Consider the following 5,941-nt stretch of genomic DNA (forward strand, 5'->3'; position numbering starts at 1 on the left):
GGCAACCTACAGAATGGGAGAAAATTTTTGCATTCTACTCATCTGACAAAGGGCTAGTATCCAGAACCTACAAAGAACTCAAACAAATTTACAAGAATAAAACAACCCCATCAAAAAGTGGGCAAAGGATATGAGTAGATACTTCGCAAAAGAAGACATTTATGCAGCCAACAGACACATGAAAAAATGCTCATCATCACTAGTCATCAGAGAAATGCAAATCAAAACCACAATGAGATACCATCTCACACCAGTTAGAATGATGATCATTAAAAAGTCAGGAAACAACAGGTGCTGGAGAGGATGTGGAGAAATAGGAACACTTTTACACTGTTGGTGAGACTGTAAACTAGTTCAACCATTGTGGAAGACTGTGGCGATTCCTGAAGGATCTAGAACTAGAAATACCATTTGACCCAGCCATCCCATTATTGAGTATATGCCCAAAGGATTATAAATCATGTTGCTATAAAGACACATGCACACGTATGTTTATTGCAGCAGTATTCACAATAGCAAAGACTTGGAACCAACCCAAATGTCCATCAGTGACAGACTGGATTAAGAAAATGTAGTACATACACACCATGGGATAATATGCAGCCATATAAAAGGATGAGTTCATGTCCTTTGTCGGGACGTGGCTGAAGCTGGAAACCATCATTCTCAGCAAACTATCGCAAGAACAGAAAACCAAACATGTCGTGTTCTCACTCATAGGTGGGAATTGAACAATGAGAACACTTAGGCACAGGAAGGGGAACATCACACACTCGGGCCTGTTGTGGGGTGTGGGAGGGGGGAGGGATAGCATTAGGAGATATACCTAATATAAATGACAAGTTAATGGGTGCAGCACACCAACATGGCACATGTATACATATGTAACAAACCTGCACACTGTGCACATGTACCCTAGAACATAAAATATCATTAGAAAAAAAAAAAATGTGGAACATACACACAATGGAATACTATGCAGCCATACAAAAGGATGAGTTCGTGTCCTTTGTAAGGACATGGATGAAGCTGGAAACCATCACTCTGAGCAAACTATCACAAGGACAGAAAACCAAACACCACATGTTCTCACTCACAGGTGGGAATTGAACAATGAGAGCACTTGGACACGGGGTGGGGAACATCAAACACCAGGGCCTGTTGTGGGGCAGGGGGAGGGGGGAGGGATAGCATTAGGAGATACACTTAATGTAAATGACGAATTAATGGGTGCAGCACAGCAACATGGCACGTGTGTGTGTGTGTGTGTGTGTGTGCATATATATACACACACACAACAAAGCTGCACGTTGTGCACATGTATCCTAGAACTTCAAGTATAAAAAAAAACATTGTGTCCTAATTCTAAAGTTTTTTGCTACTGTGCTACATCGCAGCCAACATAAGTTATGTGCTCGTTCTGTGACAGGTACTGCATTACATTTTAGCAAACTACACAAGACTTCTATGTGATAATATGCTTCAGGGTTGTAAGTTAGTGTCCATTTCCTAGTCTTGAATTTTCTGGGAGTATACAAACCCAATATTAGTCTAGATGCCCAAAAATCTATTTAGACTTCACGGTAGAACTGTGTGAGTTTTCTAATGTACAGAATATTTTTAAATTCTTGTATGTATAAACTGATTAGTCTTCGTTTTAAATATATGCCTCTGGGGTCTGTCTTGGGTTTCTCCTAACCATATTGTACACATATTTGCAATAATTTCTTTCATATTGCTTTTGACTCCTTTTATTTTTCAACTTCTTTAGAGTAACCAAAGTAGTATTAATTGTAAAAGTACTGAAGTGACATATGAATTTCCGAAGTGCATATGTATTTTTTCTTTTACCAATGAGATGGGAGAAATGCTGTCTTATATTTTAACATACATTTTGGCCATTACACAGATGAAGTATCTTTTCATTTGTTAATACATGATGCATACATTTTCTTCTGTGTAATTCCTCTTTATATTCTTTGCTCATTTTCCCACTGGGGTTTGCAACTTCTTTATTATTTGAATAATTTCTGTACATTCTGAATATACAGAATTTTGTATCTTGTTATATATACCTTGTAAATATTTTCTTCTAGTCTGTTGTCTTTTCACAGTATTTATCAGTTGTTTGCTAAAAGTCAGTTTTTTTAGTTAGTAAAATTTGTCTATCTTTTGCTTTATAATATTTGTATTTCATGTCATGAGGAAAAGGCATGAATATTTTAAAAACTTACTTATACTATTTTGTTTATTTCACTCTTTAGGTTATTTGAAATGTATTGTTTCTTTATATTCCAAATAACCAAATTTCTCAAAGCAATACATTTTTCTACTGATTTCAAATGTTACATTTGTCTTCTCTGAAATTCTTGTATATTTTATATCTGAATGTCACACTACTGCTGTGGATGTGCTTTGTATCATCACAGTACTGTAGAGTTATAATGTTTTCTGATAGCCAATAGAAGCAGACCTCTACTCACTGTTCTTTTTTCTTTTGGAGAATAAACTAACTGTTTTTGTATGGGTTCTTTTTTTTTTTTTTTTAGATGGAGTCTTACTCCATTTCCCAGGCTAGAGTGCAGTGGCGCCATCTCAGCTCACTGCAACCTCTGCCTCCCGGGTTCAAGCAATTCTCCTGCCTCAGCCTTCTGTGTTGCTGGGATTACAGCTGTCCGCCACAGTGCACACCTCATTTTTGTATTTGTAGTAGAGATGGAGTTTCACTCTCTTGGCTAGGCTGGTCTCAAACTCCTGACCTCATGATCCACCCGCCTCGGTCTCCCAAAGTGCTGGGATTACAGGCGTGAGCCACCACACCCAGCCGGGTTCTCATTTTTGTATTAACTTTAAAGTAGTTTATCAAATCACATACCAACTATTATCCAATTGAAATTTCAATGTTTTTAGATATAAGTTTTGGGACTAAAGCCATCTCTATTTTTTTTAGCACTTCAGATATTTATTGTCTTTTATTTCAAAATGTATTCTAAATTTTATTTTGATTGTTGTTTCTTTGTGAATTATTTTGAAGTTTGTTGTTTGATTTCCAAACACTTGTGGGTTTACCAAGTATCTTATTGACATTCATTTTTTTCTTTTTTAATTTATATTTTAGGTTCAGGGGTACATGTGCAGCTTTGTTATGTAGGTAAATTACATGCTGCTGGGGTTTTGTGGAAAAAATAGTTTAGTCATTGAGGTAGTGAGCATAGTACCTGATAGGCATAGGTAGTTTTTCAATCCTCACACCTTTTCCACCCTCTACCCTCACACAGGCCCTGGTATCCTGGTATCGGTCCCTGTGTTGGACCATGTGTAGCCAATGTTTATCTCTCACTTATAAGTGATAATATATGTTTTTTTGTTTTATGTTTTATGTTAATTTGTTAATTTGCTGGCTGTAGCCTCTGGCTATATCCATTTTGTTGCAAAAGCCATAATTTTATTGTTTATTTGTGGCTGCGCAGTATTTCATGGTGTATATGTGCCACTTTTTTTTGAGACAGAATCTCTCTGTCGCCCAGGCTGGAGTGTGGCAAAATTGCGGCTCACCGCAATCTTTGCCTTCCAGGTTCAAGCTGTTCTCCCTCTTCAACTTCCCAGGTAGCTGGGTCAACAGGCATGCACCATACCTGGCTAATTTTTGTATTTTTAGTAGAAATGGTGTTTCACCATGTTGGCCAGGCTTGTCTCAAACTACTAAACTCAAGTGATCCAACCATCTTGGCCTCCCAGTGTGCTGGGAATACAGGCGTCAGCAACCACATCAGGCTGTACACATTTTTTTATCTAGTTCACCACTGATGGGCCTCTAGGTTGGTTCTATGTTTTTGCTATTGTGAATAGTGCTGTGATAAACATACAAATGCATGTGTCATTTTGGTAGAACAATTTATATTTCTTTATGTATATACCCAGTAATGAGATTGCTGGGCCAAATGGTAGTTCTGTTTAATTTTTTTGAGAAATCTTCAAATTGCTTTGTACAATGGCTGAATTAGTTTACATTCCCAACAGAAGTGTGTAAGTTTTCCCTTTTCTCTGCAACCTCACCAACATCTGGTGTTTTCTGACTTTTTATTAGTAGCCATTGTGATTGGTGTGAGATGGTATCTTATTGTGGTTTTGATTTGCATTTCTCTAATGATTAGTGATTTTTAAAGTGGAGCATTTTTTCATATGCTTGTTGCCTGCATGTATGTCTTTTGTGAGAAGTGTCTGTTCTTGTCCTTGGTCTATTTTTCAATGAGGTTATTTAGTTTTTGTTTAAAATTTTTTTTAACTTCCTTACAGATTCTGGATATGAGACCTTTGTCAGATGCATAGTTTGCAAATATTTTTTCCCATTTTGTACATTGTGTTTACTTTGCTGATAGTTTCTTTTGTTGAACACAATCTCTTTAGTTTACTTAGGTCCCACTTGTCTATTCGTGTTTTTGTTGCAATAGCTCTTGAAAACTTGATCATAAAATCTTTGCTATGGCCTATGTTCAGAATAGTATGTTCTGGGCTTTTGTCTAGGTTTTATAGTTTTGGTTTTACATTTAGGTCTTTAATCCATCTTAAGTTGATTTTTTTTTTGTATGTTGGAAGTTGTCCATTTTCAATCTTCTGAATATGGCTAACCATTTATCCTAGTACCATTCTTTGAATAGGGAGTCTATTCCCCATTGCTTCTAATTATAGACTTTGTCAAAGAAGGTTGTAGGAGTGCAGCCTACAACCTTCTCTAACCTGTTCCATTGGTTTTGTGTCATGGTTTTGTACCAGAACTATAATGTTTTGTTACTATAAGTTTGGGGTATAGTTTGTGAACCCCCAAAATCTGAGACACGTCTCAGTTAATTTAGAAAGTTTACGTTGCCAAGGTTGAGGGTGCGCGACTGTGACACAGCCCCAAGAGGTCCAAACGACATGTAGCTGAGGCGGCAGGGGCACAGCTTGGTTTTATACGTTTTAGGGAGACATGAAACATCATTAAATATGTATAAGATGTACATTTGTTCAGTCTGAGAAGGTGGGACAACTCGAGGTGAAGGTGGGACAACTCGAAGTGGAGGGGGTTTCCAAGCCATAGGTAGATGAGAGAAATGGTTGCATTCTTTTGAATTTCTGATGGGCCTCTCCAAGTGAGGCAGTCAGATATGAATTTACCTCAGTGGGCACAGGGGTGACTTTGAATAGAATGGAAGGCAAGTTTGCCCTAACCAGTTCCCATCTTGACTTTCTCCTTTAGCTTAATAATTTTGGGGTCCCAAGGTTTATTTTCCTTGCACATTTCCCCCCATTTGCTTTTTAAAAATCTGTTGAAGAAAGTATTTTAAGATAAAGTGAGTCTCTGGTCGCAGATTTAGTCTGATCTCTCATAGCTAGAATGGTTTATTCCTAGATTCATGGTCCCAAGTTGTTAGGGAAGTTTGTTTTTAGCAAGTCATCAAGTTTCATGTCCTTTGAAGAGAAAACAGTGGGAGGAAGGAAGAAAAATAAAACAATGAACAAAGTAACAGTCCTGGGAAACCAATATAGGCCACATTACTTTGAAGTCCATACATCAGTAGGCAGGTATGAAAGTGGCTTATGTATGTAAGTAGGTTGCTGTTACTGTCTTCTGAAGTTTAAGTTGTCTAGCTTCAGCTCACAGGGCTTTATAAAAGCACAGCTTAGTTTTCAGTGACTCCAAATTAGGAAAAATGGGGAAAACAAGGAAAGGAATTGAAGACAATATTTTGAAGACTTGTAGCCAAGAAAAATTAGAATTTGGTCCAAACTGAAGAAAATAATAACCATTGAAAAATATTAGGCCTTTGATGTCTTTGAACTACAGATGGAGTTTTGGTGTAGATGTCCTTTTTGTTGATGTTGATGCTATTCCTTTCTGTTAGTTTTCCTTCTAACAGGTCCCTCAGTTGCAGGTCTGTTGGAGTTTGCTGGAGGTCCA

At 37.4% G+C, this 5,941-nt stretch overlaps 1 long non-coding RNA gene across 1 annotated transcript in view; it reads left to right on the forward strand.

Annotated features, from left to right (window-relative positions):
* Positions 1 to 5,916, forward strand: part of LOC108535771 (uncharacterized) — a 40,419-nt gene extending 34,503 nt beyond the window's left edge. The window contains exon 7 of the long non-coding RNA XR_001887325.1: positions 5,886 to 5,916. This is a non-coding gene — a long non-coding RNA (uncharacterized LOC108535771). The remainder of the gene's footprint in view (positions 1 to 5,885) is intronic.
* The last annotated feature ends 25 nt before the right edge of the window (positions 5,917 to 5,941 follow it).

Source organism: Rhinopithecus bieti, unplaced genomic scaffold (assembly GCF_001698545.2).
Source record: "Rhinopithecus bieti isolate Rb0 unplaced genomic scaffold, ASM169854v2 scaffold_1368, whole genome shotgun sequence".
Lineage (NCBI taxonomy): Eukaryota > Metazoa > Chordata > Mammalia > Primates > Cercopithecidae > Rhinopithecus > Rhinopithecus bieti.